This window comes from Zootoca vivipara, chromosome 8 (genome assembly GCF_963506605.1).
Source record: "Zootoca vivipara chromosome 8, rZooViv1.1, whole genome shotgun sequence".
Taxonomy (NCBI): Eukaryota; Metazoa; Chordata; class Lepidosauria; order Squamata; family Lacertidae; genus Zootoca; species Zootoca vivipara.
Window position 1 is genome coordinate 73,165,173 of NC_083283.1, and position 18,411 is coordinate 73,183,583.

General features: G+C 41.4%; 1 protein-coding gene across 1 annotated transcript in view; it reads left to right on the forward strand.

Moving 5' to 3' along the window:
• The first annotated feature begins 444 nt into the window (after positions 1 to 444).
• CDH18 (cadherin 18) overlaps positions 445 to 18,411 on the forward strand; it is a 232,617-nt gene continuing 214,650 nt past the window's right edge. The window contains exon 1 of the mRNA XM_035126031.2: positions 445 to 604. The gene's annotated coding sequence lies outside the window, so the exon portion shown is untranslated. The remainder of the gene's footprint in view (positions 605 to 18,411) is intronic.

Genomic DNA, 18,411 nt, shown 5'->3' on the forward strand with positions numbered 1-18,411 from the left:
ATTTGCTATTACTAGAACTATTCTTCTTGTCAGAGTAATTTAACATATGCATTACTTAATCTCTGAATTTGGATAGTTCTACAGAAACCTGCTCCTAATCCAAATGAAAAACAGGCAAACTAGACCTGTAGGGTCTACTTTGACTTGACAGTGACTCTTGAGGATCTGACAGAGATCATTCATATCATCTGCTACCTGGTTTTACTTTACTAGTGATGCCATATATTGAACTGCAGAAAATTTGCATGCACTGCCATCAAGCTGTAACCCCTTCCTTCCCAAATGGAAGTGAACTCTCCTATGTTTTTATATTCTTTCTCTGTTTCCTTCCCCTTAGCTTTTTTTTTTCTTAATTACGCAGCTGCTGCTGCTGTTCTACAACAGCATCTTACTTTATTTTATTTTATTTATTTATTTGTTTCCAGGGAGAAGAATACATACTGTTGTTTCCTTGAAACTGAGAGATGTGTTTCTTGGCCACTGAAAAATTGGATATGTTGACTGTCATCTCTATGACTTGAGGTCTTCATCAAATTTCACTTGACCCTTCTGGGCAAAGGCTAATCAACTACCACCTGGCTGAGTAGGGAATCGGAAGATTGTGGTAAGTTGTAGATCTTGTCAAAATAGAATGGCTCAATTATGTTTGTGGATCTCGTCTAAATGGTAAGTGTGGGAGCACGAATCAAAATGAATCTTAAGCCACTTTTGTGCAAGAGTTTTGGTGCAATTTAAATGTATGAACATGAAGTTGTATAGGTTTCTCCTATAGGAGAGCCAGTGTGGTGTAGTGGTTAAGAGCGGTGGACTTGTAATCTGGTGAACTGGGTTCGTGTCCCTGCTCCTCCACATGCAGCTGCTGAGTGACCTTGGGCTAGTCACACTTCTCTGAAGTCTCTCAGCCCCACTCACCTTACAGAGTGTTTGCTGTGGGGGAGGAAGGGAAAGGAGATTGTTAACCGCTTTGAGACTCCTTAAGGTAGTGATAAAGCGGGATATCAAATCCAAACTCCTCCTCCTCCTCCTCCTCCTCCTCCTCCTCCTCCTCCTCCTCCTCCTCCTCCTCCTCCTCCTCCTCCTCCAGCTCACACTTTAAAAATGATGTACAGTATTGCACTGTGCTGACCTGGCATATTGGTGAATGGTGCGTTAGTAGAAATGGAACTAAATCTTCTGGTGTTGATCATTAGAATGATTCTGTGAGTGCAGTCCTGTAAGCAAGAGTAATGCCAGGCATGGATGTCAATCTGTTAGAAAAAAAATCCATGTGTATTATTATTATTATTATTCTTAATTAAATTACTCAGTATTTGATAACTGAGAGATGAACATTTGAAGCAACTGCACAGAAAACTATTGCATTTGAGGTGACAGCAGGTGATTTGTAAATGCTACCTGTGGTGCTAGATCTATAATGGCTCAGCCAGGCGTACATTTGATATTCTACTTGTCAAGTGATGAATGTGTGACTGTGTTGACCAGGCCTTTGTGTTCCAGAATGCTGGATGCCAAGGTCACCAGGACCGAGGAGTTGCCAGCCTGGCAGTAGCAGGCACCATGGCACCTGCAGTGACATTTTTTTAAAAAGTTTCTAGGAAGTTCCTAGTAAGAAAGTTATGAAGCAAGATGTGCAGGTACACTTCTAAATGACTTGTGCAAAAAGAGCAAGCTCAGCTGGCCCTACCTGTCAGCATTTTTAGTCAATAAGTGAAGTGAGTTGTTTGGACACCAGGCAATGGCAATCCTCAGGACCCCAGGCAGAAATTCAACAGGTTCAACCTTTTCCCATATAGAAATACATTTGTGGGGGAAACTTCATCATTGTACTCTCTCTCCTATTTTGTGTTACGCCATCACCCCATGGCAGACATGTTGTGGCTGGCACTGCAGTCTAAAAAGGTTTGTGATACCTGCTGTAGCATTTAGGAAGTTTATGATTTCATGTGGTTTAGATGTGACTTTTGGATGTAAACCCTGGCCTTGGGCTTGCCAATCAAAAGGTCGGTGGTTTGAATCCCCGCAATGGAGTGAGCTCCCGTTGCTCGGTCCCAGCTCCTGCCAACTTAGCAGTTCAAAAGCACCCCAAAAAGTGCAAGTAGATTAATAGGTACCGCTCCTGTGGGAAGGTAAATGGTGTTTCTATGCACTGCTTGGGTGTCGGTGTCCCGTTGCGCCAGAAGCGGCTTATTCATGCTGGCCACATGACCCAGAAAAACTGTCTGCGGAGCGGACAAACGCCGGCTCCCTCGGCCTGTAAAGCGAGATGAGCGCTGCAACCACAAAGTTGTTCGCAACTGGACTTAACTATCAGGGGTCCCTTTACCTTTACCTGGTTGTTAGAATACTAGTCCGCAAAGCATTTAACTGTTTCGCCCCAGTCAAACGATGCTTAAAACTGCTGCCCACAGGCCCTTGGCGGTTTTCAAACATGCTTCAGACTGCAGTGAAAATAATTGAGGAAAATTCTGAATAACCAAACATACACTGGCAAACCAACCAATTCTTTAGATTAAATTTTAAGTAAAACCTGCCTTGCCTTTTCAGCTGCAGCGGAAGCTCCAAAGAAACCCCTGGCTGTTTAGACAATTATTTCCCATGTGGGCTTATAGCTTTATTGAATTGCAGCCACAAAGGACAAATACACTTGACTTTTATATATATATATAACTCAGAAGCTCTTCAAGTACCTTCTCATGTGGTGGCCTTAAGGTAGGAATAATGCAATAGTTGGCAAAGAACAAGAGAGCTGCAATAATTGCCACAAACACACACATATGGTAGGGCTTAAGATGGTGGAGCACCCTAAAGCTATTTTTTTATTGTTTTCATTGTAAGTGTCTGCATATATATATATATATATATATATATATATATATATATGGAGAGAGGGGGCATGTTTTAATTCTATTAATGTTTAATGCTTTTTTAAAGACTGTTTTTTAGCTTTTCTAATTTTATTTGTAAGCTGTCTTGAATCCTTGTCAGGGCAGAGGTGGTTTTAGGGTAGCTCAACCAGTTTGGCTGCACTGGGTGCTGTGCTGCAGGGGGCACCCCAACAACATTATAGAGTGGGATATGAGAGGTGGAGGCAATTTTAGCATTGCACAAGGTGCCACTGAAATTTGAAGCCCCGAAGTCTGCCACTGGTCAGGGGGGAAGGCGGGATATAAATAAAGTAATAATAATTATAAAAAGGCCCGTACATTAGTTACTTAGAATCATGGAATTGTAGAGTTGGAAGGGACCCTGTGCATTATCTAGTCCAACCCCTGCAATGCAAAAAAAAATAAAAAAATCCTTCAGTAGCACCTTAAAGACCAACTAAGTTTTTATTTTGGTATGAGCTTTCGTGTGCATGCACACTTCTTCAGATACACTGGAAACGGAAGTGTCAGACCCATATATATATATATATATATATATATATATATATATATATATATATATATACATACATACAGAGGGTGGTGGGGGTGGGTGGGAATGGGTGATGGGCTGATGGGAGTGGTAACCCTGTGGATGGCTGTTAACGGCTGCTGATGGCTGCAATTAGTCCTGGGGGGGGGGAACAAGGGCTGATGCGCTAAAGAAAGCGTGATCATACATAATGAGATAAGAATCCGATGTCTCTATTCATTCCAGGTGGCTCCATGGTTTTAAGCTTGGTAATTAGTTCCAATTCAGCAACTTCTCTTTCCAGTCTGTTCCTGAAATTTCTCTGTAATAAAACAGCTGCTTTGAGATCTTGTATAGAATGTCCTGGGAGATTGAAGTGTTCTCCTACTGGTTTCTCTGCAATGCAAGAATCTCAACTAAAGCATCCCTGACAGAGGTTCATCCAACCACTGCATAAAAACTTCCAAGGGAGGCTAGTCCACCACCTCCTGAGGCAGTCCATTCCGCTGTATTACTAACAGTAATAACTGAAGTGTTTGAAATCTAAGGAAACTGGTAAAAAGCCTTATTGAGCCGATCTGTAGTAAACACAATGGATTTGTTCATTGCTAACCCTGGTGGTTCCTTTGCTTATAAGAAGATGCAATAGACCAGACTTGTTCAACCAGTTGACCGTGATCGACAGGTAGATCCCTGGGTGCTCCTGGTAGATCGATGTCTTATCACGGGACCCTTATTGATCGTGGGATTAAAATAACTGTTGAATGAATGTATCTGACCCCTGACCCCCGTCTCTGTTCCTCCGTGGCGTAATGTGTTCACGCGTTTTGCCTTTGTTGATGCCGATTGTTGATACGATGATTGTCATTCCTCCCCAAAAAAAGCTCAACAACTCTGGTGTGTCCTCCCCTTCCACCCACCCACCCCATGCATGTTTCCTATCCCTCTAATGTCAATGGGTGGATCACTGCCATATTTTTTTTTATTCTGGGAGTAGATCGCAGTCTCTTGGGAGTTGGACATGCCTGAAATAGACAAATGCCGCCTTGCAGTTCTTTTAACATTGGCCAACGCATCACTTTTTGTTGAGATCTATAAATCCCTTCTCCACCTGAATTACATTTGGGCTAAAAATGATGAGAGTTGCTGGGTTGTTTTTATTAGTTCTAAATTAGCTGGTAACATTATCGAACATTTGGGCAATGCCACTTTGGAATTGTAGATCCTAAGCAACCGCAAGGTACCCTTGTGTGTTGTGCATTATGATTCCAGATGCCATGGCTCCTGGTTGGCTGCTGCAATATGGAAATGGAGGAGATGCCAGCTGATTTGACAGCATTGGCACTTGTGGGGAGGGGAGGGATGCCAATGTTACCTATGATCCCATGGGCTGCATCCTTCATTCCCCACAACTTCCCCCTCAAATGGAATGAACCCTGATGCTGTAAGTGACATAGGGCTTCCAAACAGGAATAGTGGAAGTGGGCTGCAGGACTTGGTTGTTTGGAAATGGGAAGCTCCATTCCCCAACCAGGCAATGAGAATACTAAGGCTGGGCAAAAGTGCAGCTGTTAGGGAGACAGGACAGTGTCTCATCAAGATCAAGCAAGGGTTAAAGCTATCAACATCTAGGCAGGCAGAAGCAGCATCTACTGACCCAACTGACCTGGATGAATGGGTGCTCACTGAACTGATGCAAAAGTGGGATATCATTTGGAAATATACCTCATTATTAGTTAGAAATGGTTTAAGAGTTTTGGACAAAGAGCAATAAGAACAAGTGTTATTATGAGCATTGAAAATCTGTATTATAAACCCAATATTGGTGAACTTCATCAGTGTCCCTAGTAGTTAAATGGGTATCTTTTGCATCATTTGTATTTATTTCAAGTACTGTTGAAGCTTAAAAAAAATGATAGCATATAATTTGCTCTGCTTGGGAATTGAAAGGAAATACACTATTTATAGCAAGGATTTAAAAGTCTTTGTGCTGGCAAATAAAAGCAACTCGTTTACTGTTTAGTACGTTCCCCTGAATCTCACACATGACCTTTGCAGTAATTAGTAATATAATTAGTTTAGCACTTAGAATGACTGGCTAATAGGACATCATGTTCCTTCATAAAAATGTGCTGAGCAAATATTGATGGAGAGATAAAGGAAATAAAAGTCGGCTGCTTGACCTTTTTCCCTCTAGACTATAAAATTTCAGATGGCACATTTGGTGAGACATACTAGGAAGAATATAGGGCAAAAGCAGGATAGTGCTTAACAGAGATATGTTAGAAATGGTATGGAACTTGTGATCTGCTGTGCGATCAACTGTAGAAATATCAGAGGAACAGTTACTACACAAACCTATGCATGTCTAATGTTTGAGAGAAAGCTCCACTGAACTCAGTGGGACTTATTTGTGAGAAGATATATATGAAAGTGCACTGTTAATAATTCTGCAAATATTTTAAATATTATCTGCAAAACAGTGTTTTGATTCTACAAGCTATTTCACAGTTAAGCCAGAGACACATGTGATCCTCACCAATGATTCAGTTCTGTATTCATAAACCTTGTTTTTGAATGAGAAACAGGATATAGTTATGTCCAATAATGATTCAGATCTGCATAAATTTATTTCCTTGTCCATGCTTTTAAATAGAGACGATCATGTACAATTAAGCCAATTGCCTGTGTAATGTGAAGAATAATTTGTTAGAACTGCACTCGTATCTCTACTTTTGAATGAGCAACACAATGTGAAGTTTCAGGTAGTAATACATATTCAGACCCAATGTAGCCGAGAAATAATATATTTGCTTCTGCAGATAAGCATCCTGAATGTGTACTGATGTTGTCCTGAAAAGTGGAAATATCCATGAAAGTAAAGGGAATGGGTTTGCACATCCCTACATTTAATGCACGGGACACGGGTGGCGCTGTGGTCTAAACCTCAGAGCCTAGGGCTAGCTGATCGGAAGGTCTGTGGTTCGAATCCCCATGACGGGGTGAGCTCCCGTTGTTCAGTCCCAGCTCCTGCCCACCTAGCAGTTCAAAAGCATGTCAAGTGTAAGTAGATAAATAGGTACCGTTTTGGCAGGAAGGTAAACGGCCAATCACAGCCTGTTGCTAGGCCTCTAGATTGCTGGGCAAACTTTAGTCACATAGTCCAGCCAATTTGGCTGCTTGCCAGCCTTCTAATTGCTTCTTCAAAGCTGCCTTACTTTCTCAAACATTAACAAAGCTTCCTGAAGCACTGTAATGTTAGTTTGTCATTGTAGCTTCGTCCTAAACTCTAGAAAACCATTCTGCTAAAGGAGGAGAGGTATCTTTCTTCCAATAATTGACTGTATGTGTCTTGTATTTTCAAGCAGAAGTCCAGCATGCCATGTTGATTTTTTAAATACTGTTTTAATTGTATTAGAGTTTAATTACATTTTAATGATGCTAAATTTTCAAACTAAAAGGAAACCTTTAAATTAGATGACAGTGGGGGGGGGGGGGTTCCAAGCAAGTTGCCAAACTCATTTACATTTTTCTTCTGTGTTAGAAGTGCTTTTCCTTATTATTTCAGAAAAGCATTTGCAGGATTGCTAATGGAATCTATACATGAACCCCCCCATACTATCTATTTGATGAACACCCCCCCAAACAGAGTTCTCTTAATTATTTATTGTTTATTATTATTATTTATTATTTACTCAATTTATATCCCACTGATTTGAAAGAAAGGTAGAGCTGGGTATCATCCGCATACTGATGAACACCCAACCCCAACCCCCTCCTGATCTCTCCCAGCGGCTGCATATAGATGTTAAAAAGCATGGGGGAGAGGACAAGTGAGAGCCCAGGGGTCTGAGCACTCCCCCCCCACTTTCTGAACACGGCCCAGGAGGAAGGAGCGGAACCACTGTATGAAAGTGCCCCCAGCTCCCAACCCCTCTAGACGGTCCAAAAGGATGATATGGTCGATGAAGTCAAAAGCCACTGAGAAATCCAGCAGAACTAGGAAACAGCTCCCACCTTTGTCCCTAGCCTGCCGGAGATCATCAACCAATCCGACCAAGGCAGTTTCAGTCAGAGAACATTACAAAAGACTCCTGAATAAGCTTAGCCATCATGGAACAAGAAATGAGGTCCTCTTGTGGATCAGGAACTTCTTAAGTAATAGGAAAAAGAGAGGAGGAATAAATGAACCATTCTCCTGATGTCAAAAGTAAAGACTCCCAAGGATCAGTATTGGGAAATGTGTTTTTAATTTTTTTATATATATAAATGATCTTAGTGTTAGGGGTGAGCAGGCTTGCTGATGATACCGAACTGTTTAGGGTCATTAAAACAAAAATCAAAAAGAATTGTAGAGTGCTTCAAAAGAACAACTGCAAACGCAATCCAGTGTAAACAAGTCTAAAGTGAGACATGAAGGACAAAACATCTTAATTTCACATATAAACTCATGGGGTCCAAGCTGGTGGTGTGAGACCTTGGGGTCAGAGTGGATAGCTCAAAACATTTGTGTAGCCCTGTTCTTTATCCTTGATATTTGTTTGACTTTCTAATTGCTATGGTAGTTAATACAGTTATTTTCAGGAAAGTGTCAGTTGTTCCAAAACTTTTTTTTAATAGATCATTCAGCAATCAATAAGAGGTATATATAGCTGGAAGTGAGGTACCTCCGTCTCCACATACAGTCGCACATCAGACTGCACTTATCAATGTTAAGTTTATTAGTTATTTCTTTTTGCTTGTTTCCCCTGAAATGCCCTAGAGAATGTGTAAAACCTCAGTATCTGGGAATGCTTTTTACACAAGCTGCTACTTAATTGTTCATACCCTTTTCAAGTTGAATGTGCTGAATAACAACACAGATTGCAGCTGAGGCCTTTTGGGTGGCATGCTACTTGCTTCGGAGGAGTTGGGAATTTCAGTAGATTCTTTGGGTTATATGCAGGCACCTCTAGGCTGTAGTATCTGCTCCTGGAATAAAAAGGGCCCTGCATTCAGAACTATAGCTATTCTATTTGACATGGCAGCCTTGTGCCAAGTCTATAGCATGACATTTCCTACCACCCCCTGTCCCATACTGTTGGCAGCTGCTAGTGTCGGTGGAGGCGAGCGGTGCATAATAAGATTATGTCACTACATGAGCAACATTGTGGGAGGTGAGAGAACTAGCATACAGCTGCCATTGTTGCTGGCATCCTCTCTCTCTCTCGCACTCTCACTCTCTCTATATATAATTTCTAGTTGATTCCTTAGAGCCAGTTTTCATGTTCAGGAAGGGCAGACAGTACAAAATCTTGAATGGCCTTTTTGTAATGCTCTCAGACCACAATCTGCATTGCAGCTCAGAGGAAGATGAAGCAGCACTTTGTGAGCCATTGCCACCTTTGCTCCTGAAGCATCCTGGCAAGAAGATGTAGACTTGCCCATGATCTCCACTTCAGAGGACATACATCACAGGCAGTCCTCATCACCCCCACAGAGTGGTGTCAGTGGCTGCACAATAGGGCAGTGGCCCTTTGTGCAACAGACAGATCCCTGGAGAGTGCAGGAATAACAGGAGAAATCAGGGCAGGCAGATAAGATGCTGCTAAGGCAATAGTTCCCTTAAATAGTTATTGCCACCAGGGAGCTCTCCAAGGTTCTGTTGTCTTTTGCCTTGCCTTGCCCTGACCTGTCAAGCTGTTGCTTAGACTAGACTCACCTTACTTGGTCTGTTCTTTTCAATAAGTAGCAACTCTGCTCAAACCATGAATGGTCCAGAATCTGTCTCTCCTCACTTCCCCAGGATCCCAGCCTGAAAGAAGAAAGCCTTGAACTAATGCAGGGTGCCTGTAGTGATTAGATTTATCCCCTGGGAATAAAGTGTCTCCTACGGGCAAATAAAGGTTCCTCAACCTTTAAAAGCAAATAAATAAGTAAATGATGAGCATCTCAGTCCTGAGTTACAAGTATGAACTATATGTTTTGCAAATCATCACACTCTTGTTAGTATTCCATTACATAACAGTTTAGCATTTGTGTGACAGGCATTTACAGTGTACTGATTCACCTAGCGTCTCTCTGCCTTTCTCACTGGAATAAATATGGCATGTATTAAAAGATACACTTCGATAAACTCTCATTGAACAAGTCTATTAAGGAAATGACACACTGGTGTTGGGTGCAAGGATCACAGCCAGACATTTTAGCAAACATTTATAACTTTCCCCCCCTCATCCCTGTGACAAAAGGTTGCAGTTTTGTTGTTCAAAGCAAGTTGTAAAACGGAACTTCTGAAAATCATTGTGATACCCAGCAGGCTTGCTTTAGGGTACAGAAACACTTGTCGCTATGGAAAGGCCATAGCTCTCTGCAGCAAGCTCTTGGAAGTTGCCATGCAGGGAGTAGAGCTGATGGTCCCAGCAGGATTTGGCAGTGGTTCACCTGGGCAGGTTCACAGATTGGTTGATTCGGAAAGCCCAGGGTCAGAACAGAGAGACTCACACTCCAAAGGAAGGAGTGTGAATGAAGTAGGGTGATAGGAAGTGACATCTGGGAATCAGTGGAGTAGGAATCCACAGTAAGGTCGGAGCCTGACATTCATACAGGCCTGACCTAGCAGCAATTACAGCTAGGCTAGGTCAGGAGGAACTAATGGGCTGCCTGGTAATGAAGCCATGTGGAGGCCTGGGAAAATAGTACTCCCTTCTTATCTTCACTTTTCAGCTTTGTGTGGCTTACCAAATGCCATATTCAAACCTCATATGTATGAGCACATTTCTAACAAAACCATATATGAGCACATTTCTAACAAAACCAGAATTAAATCTATATATTCCCCCATTGCAATGTATTATTTGTTAGTATCTACTCTTAGCTATTAACTTTATTTGTGATAAAGGCTGAAGGTGTTTTGTTTTGTGCTATTTTGTTTTATTTTTTGGATAGGAACAAGAACTGACTCTGTTCTTTACACGAGGCTGTAATTTTAAGCATACTCGTGTTAGGATTCTTGTCCTGTGCTTGCAGTCATGGGATTGTTTTTTATCACATGATGGTGTATGTTTTCATTCCACATTGTGGGAAGTGATGGAGACGGAATGCTTGTAGTACTGTGTTCCGTGACGTTTGTTCCTTTGTCTCTTTCTCTTTGCTGTATGATGAGAAAGAGGAAGGAGCTGAGTCAGAATGCTTCGAGTATTAAATGTAAATAAAGTAGTTTAGCCAAAATGCTGTGAGTCTGTCACGCGAACTGCCAATACTCTGCGGAATCCTGAAGTGTGCTGATGTCTCTCAGAGATATCAGCCGCTGTGATGTTTGGGCTGGATAAAGCTTTTGAAACTCACGAATGAACGACCAGGAGGGAGAGAACATGCTAGTTGGGCATGTGTCTCTGTCGGATGCCTACTCATATGTAGGATGCTCCTGACAACTCGCTTGGCAGTAAATATCACTGATTTGGACTTACTTCTGGTAAACGTGGAAAGGATTGGGCTAAGCAGCCCTAGGGGGATCAATTCTGGCATTTTTTGTGGCGGGCCACTGTCTCTTCCCTCCTTTAAAACAACAACATTGTAGTGAATCCCATCACCATACAAGCAAAGTGGGCGAGACCCCAAGAATCTTCCATCTTAATTTCTCACAGACACCTCTACTTATAAATCAGCACCAGCAGATTTATGTCAAGGGACTGTTCCTCAAGTTCTTTACATTGCTAGCAGCAGCCTTGCTGCTGAAAATGGTTTAGCGCCAGACAATAAAACAATGGTGGAATATTAGGATAACTGTGGGATTCAGTGGATAATCTAAATTTCTAGCCTGTTTGGTCCATGGTCCATGTTCACTGTTTTATCTTAAGGTGTTTTGTTTTGTTTCAGATACATTTCTGGCATGCCCTAGAGCCGGTGGCCATGACCCTTGCAAATTATTAAATCTAGTTTAATGGCTGGGCCACATCAACTTGATCAGAAACACTATGGGATAAAGGAGCAGGTTGAAATGTCATGATGTTTGCTAGGATTCTATGCCAGATGTAGACTCAAATTTATATCAGCCCCACCCAGCCAGTAAGATTGGTGGTTTACAACACCTTGAGAGTGCTGCAATGTTGGCTAGTTTGGGTTTTGGTATGCAAAATTCAGTGTCTGTTGTTTAGTAATACACAGTGCTTTTCTTCCTTAAAAAATGTTTAGGGGTACTCACATTTTCCTACTCATATTGAAATACTGCCCCTCAATGAAGCAAAACTTAGATTCACAAAATGTTTAGGGGTATGCATGCCCCCGTGTACCCCCAGAAAAAAAGCACTGGTAATATAGTTATATAGTGACTGTAAGATCTGCATGTTATTATGGAGTAATATTGGAATAATAGACCATTTTTTCTTTGTGTATACCCAAAAATATTTTTTTTCCACATTTTGCAATGTCAGGGTTATTTTGCAATGTCTGTTATATGAGGGGGGGGGAGGGAAAGTGAGTGCAACTCATTTTAAAGTAATATAGATTATGTCAGTAGAATGAACGTGACATGGTGATTAATGGACTCCCTACTCTATTCCTGGGGTATGATCTCTGCAATTAACTGGACAAGTAAATATGACTTTTGCTGATTCTCTGAATGAAGTAATGTTTAATGGTGGCATCAGCGTGATTCCTCTTTCTGGGCATCACACAGCATTTCCATTAAGAATCCTGAAACCCTGAGAGAGGAAAGCACATTATGGCATTAAGGTGTGGTGGTGGTTTTCTTTTTCTTCTTCTCCCCCAAATCATGCATTATTTTGTGGCCGCCAAAAAGATAACTGCATTGGATAATTTGGTGCTGAATTTTTAGCAGGCAGAAAACAGCTCCAGTCCTTTAAGAGCTTACTTCACACTTTACCAAATAATAATAATAATAATAATAATAATAATAATAATAATAATAATAATAATAATATATTTATACCCTGCCCATCTGGCTGGGTCTCCCCCGCCACTCTGGGCAGCTTCAAACACACATCAAGATACATTAAAATATCACAGACTAAAAACTTCCCTAAAGAGGGCTGTCTTTACGTATTTTCTAAATGTTAGGTGGTTGTTTATCTCTCTGACCTCTGATGGGAGGGTGTTCCACAGGGCGGGTGCCACTACCGAGAAGGCCCTCTGCCTGGTTCCCTGTAGCTTTGCTTCTCGCAGTGAGGGAACCACCAGAAGGACCTCGGCGCTGGATCTCAGTGTCCGGGCTGAACGATGGGGGTGGAGATGCTCCTACAGGTGTACAGGAACGAGGTCATTTAGGGCTTTAAAGGTTAGCACCAACACTTTGAATTGTACTCGGAACACAATTTTTAATTTTGTTATCTTCTCGGAAATGAGAAGATAACAAAATAAAAAAGTTCCTTCCAGTAGCACATTAGAGACCAACTAAGTTTGTCATTGGTATGAGCTTTCGTGTGCATGCACACTTCAGTGTGCATGCACACGAAAGCTCATACCAATGACAAACTTAGGTGGTCTCCAAGGTGCTACTGGAAGGAACTTTTTTATTTTGTTTCGACTACATCAGACCAACACGACTACCTACCTGTAATGAGAAGATAACAGATACATAGGCATTTATTGTTTCTCCCATTCAGATACTTATTTCAAAGCTTGCTCAGTTCAGTGTCAAAAAAAAGGTCTTAACAAATAATCCTGCTTGTAGGCCCCTACGAGCAGATGCTTAATTCCCACCCTTAAATCATCCACCATGAATATCATCTGCAGTTAGCATGGAGTTTTAGCTGCTGCAAAACAATCTATACAGATATTAAGTGTTGGCAATGAGAAAGCTGTGAAAAACAGGTGGAATATTTATTCTTGGACCCCCACTGCCCCAAATGTCATTTTTTGTCCAATGGGTCTATTTGCGATTGCAAATGTTCAAGTATAATATTGTCAAAACTAAAATCCAATAAGTTCAGAAAACAGGTGCTTGAATTGTTGCTCAATCACTGCTGGGATAGCTCAGTTGGGAGAGCACGAGACTCTTAGTCTCATGGTAATGGGTTATTGGGCTGAAGATTCCTGCATTGCAGAGCTTGGGCTATATGACCCTCGTAGTCCCTTCAAACACTGCAATTCTAAGTATGGATCTAGGATCTCATATTTTTGAGTCTCCACATCAAGCATGGATTCATTTTTATTTTAGAAATTCAAGATGGGAAGCATTGACTAATGTTTCCACGTTGCACACTTTCCTTCTTGATCACATCCCAAGAGTGGTGGGGGAGATGCCTGTTTTTCCCCTGAAGTGGGGACAGAAAATGAATCTCCCTTGAAGGGGTATGTAGGCTCATCTCCCTTTAAATCAGAGATAGGGAATTTTGTGGCCCTCCATGTTGGATTCCAACTCCCATCAGTCCTAGTCCCAGAATTCAACTAGAGATTATAGAAATTGCAACCCACCAATGCTGCAAGAGAACACTAGAAACATTAAAACATTTTTCTTCTGGAGTTTGAGAGGAATATTTGAGGGGAATGAGAGCCTGTTCCTATAGATGCAGTTAGGGCTATTGGGAGGAAGCTTAGTTTTTTATATGTGTATTTATTTTTAGCCAGCCAGCCAGCCAGCCAACTCGTTTATGAAATCAACAATTTAATTTTAGTTTAATATTATCAGAGACTCCAGTCTTCTCTGTTCCTCTGTATGTCTACAGTTGCTTTTTCTATGTTGCTACTACTCATTTTGGCTAGGATTCAGGAATATGGGAGGGTTGTGTTCTTCCAATGCTCGGGCATGTTCAGCACCAAAGTGGATCACAAGGAATAGTTCACTGTGAACAATTGTCAGGTATTCAAAGAGAAGAGTTCGTGATCATTTAGGTTTCACACTTTCAAACACCGCAGCTTTCCTCAGGGCCTCAAAATCCTTCATGGCATCAACTTTTGCAGTGTATATACCCCACCCCCAATTTTGACAATTTTGGAGAATCCAAGTCTCATGTTGTTGTTGTTGTTGTTGTTGTTGTTGTTGTTGTTGTTGCTGCTGCTGCTGCTGCTGTTTAGTTGTTTAGTTGTTTAGTCGTGTCCGACTCTTCGTGACCCCAGGGACCATAGCACGCCAGACACTCCTGTCTTCCACTGCCTCCCACAGTTTGGTCAAACTCATGTTCGTAGCTTCAAGAACACTGTCCAACACTGTATATACACTGTATATACCCCACCCCCAATTTTGTCAATTTTGGAGAATCCAGGTCTCATAGCCAGTAACAAAACATAAAACATTCATTTCAATTGCAGTGATGTTAGCTTTGATTTCTGATATGAATAAGGCATTGGTTCAGGTAGAACTATGTCAATGAATCAGTTCATGAGCAGCCCTTTTGTGTCTTGCCCTCTTCACCCATAATACGGTTTTTTAGGTTTTGTAGAATGATGGAACTCAGGGCACGTTATCAGTCAGTTAGCTTCACATTTGAGGTGAAATTCACTCTCTGAAGTTTGTTATTCTAATAAAAATCAATCTGGCCTCTCCGTGACCTCACCATAGGAACGGAATTAATGAATAGGTTTTATGATCCTTTTTTGCTTCCTATTTTTTATTAGCCATTTCAAGGGAAGTTAATGTCAAATGCTGTATTTTTAAGTCTGCCCGGTACTTATGAAAAGAGAAATGGCTCCGAAAATGTTGTTCTTGTTGTTTGTTCTGAAGGCCAGATAAGTCCTTCCATCATCAAATGCAACAGTTTGTGTGCAGTGTTAATAGAATGGTTTTGGATGCACAATTCCATTTGCATTCCATTGTGAATGGATGTGTGGGTGACACCCCCCCCCCACACACACACCCATACCATTGTAAAGGTGACCCATCTGAATAGGTATTGAATGTAGATACTCATCCAGATATACATCTGCATCAAGCCAGCTCACTTGAACTCCAATCCATTCATATACACTTCTTCTATATACATATTGCCCTTACTAGACTGGAATGTTAGAAAAGAATTTGTGTGGTCTCACAAACTTGTTTACAAAGAAGATCAAATGACATTTCTTTGAAGGTTGAAACTGCTGAGGTGAGGTCTCAGTCACACATTTGATTGCTTTTATTTGTCCCAAAGCCCAATGATTGAGAACCATATAAACATATGCATGCCATATCTGGGGTGCATGGGATGTTAGGAGAGGGGCGGTACCTCTGGTGGGTGACCTGTCATGCTCCTTCTGGGATAGTTTGTCCACTTTTGGTCCCCACACTGCACTCAGCTCTCACCTGTGGCTCCTAGAAGCTGTCAGTATACAGCACCAGCCTGACCCTGAAAAATGGCTCAAACTGGCCAGCTAAACCAGGTGAGGATAGTAAATGGGTCTCAAACCTCCAGTGAGGTACTTCCCCTGCATGCAAACATAGGCTCTGGTTTGACTTCACCCCTGGAGGCATACTCCATTGTCTCTTGAGACAAACAGCTGCCAATAACAACAATTCCTATCATTAATTTCTTGCACCGTGATTTAATTTTGGCATAGAGGTCAAATTATAAGTTATACCAGGAGAGCAATTATTAATCATTTTTTAAAACAAGCAAACAACTAAATGAAGCCACTGGGATGTGTCCTCTAATGTGACTTGGTAAAATGGTGTGGGACAGGATATAAATTACATTGCTATGCCATTTTCCCAAATCCAAATTGCCTTCCTCAAGCTGCTCTTATGAGAAAGTACAGGTGTGATATATTTATGCCTGCATTTTCCCTGCCATAGAGCAATTAGCACTTTGAAGGAAATTGATTTACATTAGGGAAAATGATATAGGCGAAAGGGGTTAACCTCCTGTTTCCTGTGTTGTACAAGTTATTCCCCCACCAACCCTGGCTGCATTTAGTATAAAGCAAAAACAGGAAATCGATCTCAGATCACAAGGCATGCAGGTCATTCTGCAATAAACATATATGTGCTTCTTTTTATTGAAGCCAAACTTAATACTGATAGCCTGTTCAACAATTAAAGTTTTTTTTTATTTGTTTGTTTAAACAGAAAAGCAATGGAATGGCTTTGGGAAGGGATACAATTGAGATGAGCAGTTATTTTACAGAAAAGGATGCTTTTGTAAAAGTAATTTATTCCCTTACGTATTGAAGCTGCTGATGTCACAACATCAAAATAAATGCTATTGTATGGAAGACATTATTGAGATGTTAAAAAGGCATGGTTACTATATCCTAGAAATCTTAAGAGCACTTTGTAATAACCATTTTCATACAACTGATGGTATAATATTCCTTGGCATAAACGTTTACTGGAAAAGGTTCTGTGTTATCTTTCATCTCTTTGCTGTACTCATGAAAAGCGATCCACTTCTTTCACAATTTGAGTATCTGCCTTTCCTTTGCATTGTTCTTTTCTGAAACCCCTACTCACTAACCTTTTGGTCGATGTAGCAGGAGAGGTAAAACATCAATTCTTTTGGAAGGATTGAGGGCTGTTTCTCTCTCCTTCTTTTACTAACATACATCAAGCTGTCATGAGAACAAGGTCAAACAACTTTTTATCATGCTTTTTTTCAAAGTCTGAGATCTTTTTGAGCCCCAAGTTATTTCTGGAATTTTCCACATCTAAATATATTTATAATCACCAAGTGCATCACCCCCCCCCATTTTAATTAGGATTCTAAGATACTCACCCTGATTCAGTTAAGGAGATTAGCACCTTAAAGCAGGATTCCAAGTGCATACCAGCTTTGGGGATCATGTGCATCCAAATTTGCATTGGAATGTCCATCTTGATATGTCCATGCTGTGTTTCTTTCCATCCATTTTATTGATCAGTTGGTCACACACAAATACATTTAAAAAGTGCAATTAGAGTTAGATCTGAATGAGACAGCTAATATGCTGATTCTCATCACAAGCTCATCCTCAACATTCTTATTTAATGGCTTCCTCCCACTCCATTGAATACGGGACGCGGGTGGCGCTGTGGTCTAAACCACAGAGCCTAGGGCTTGCTGATCAGAAGGTCGGCGGTTCGAATCCCTGCTACGGGTGAGCTCCTGTTGCTCGGTCCCAGCTCCTGCCCACCTAGGAGTTTGAAACCACATCAAAGTGCAAGTAGATAAATAGGTACCGCTCCGGCGGGAAGGTAAACGGCGTTTCCGTGTGCTGCTCTGGTTCGCCAGAAGTGGCTTGGTCATGCTGGCCACATGACCCAGAAGCTATACGCCGGCTCCCTCGGTCAGTAAAGCGAGATGAGCGCTGCAACCGCAGCGTCATCCACGACTGGACCTAATGGCCAGGGGTCCCTTTACCTTTACTTTACTCCATTGAATAACTTGAAAAACCTTCCTGTTTTAACTCCTTTGGGGAGCACTGGCCACTGGTCTCATACTCAAAGCATTCACTATGCTAGAGAAAGGAGTAAGAGGCTTGGAAGAGAAAAGAGTGGTTTTGTTAAGAGAATATTGAATAAGGACAGATTATAATAAAGATAAGGAAACCCAAATTCAAGAGCATACCACAAAGTGTGAATGCTGTTTCAAGGTTATTGTTTGCAGATTACTCCCCTTTAACAAGTCTGGTTGGACTCAAAATCAATGTGGTAAAAGAGTGGCTGTAGACAATATTGCTTTCTCATGCCATACTGAGGTCTCTTGACACCGCAGTGAGTCATTGTGTGGGCTGGAGTTGCTATTTTTTTTGGCTTACAAGCAAAATCAGAAGCCGAGTCAGCCAGAATAAACTGCACTTTTCCCCAGTGTTTCACTGACTGTTAATTTGAGCATTATATTTGAGCTTTCACAGGACGTAAAAGGGACCGTGAAGACCCAACCCCTTGCAATGCAGGAATCTTTTACCCAATGTGGGGCTCGAACTTGCCATATTTTAAAAAGTGAAAACCAGGATACTCCTAGTTGTTGAGCGTTTTTTAGACGAGCCCCAAATTTGTTGAGGAATTTTTTAAAGGAAACCACCGAAATCGAGCAAACCCCAAAGTTGTTTTCCATTGACGTCCCGGGAAATCCGAACGTATGGCAGCCCTAGCTTGAACCCGTAACCTTGAGATTAAAAGCC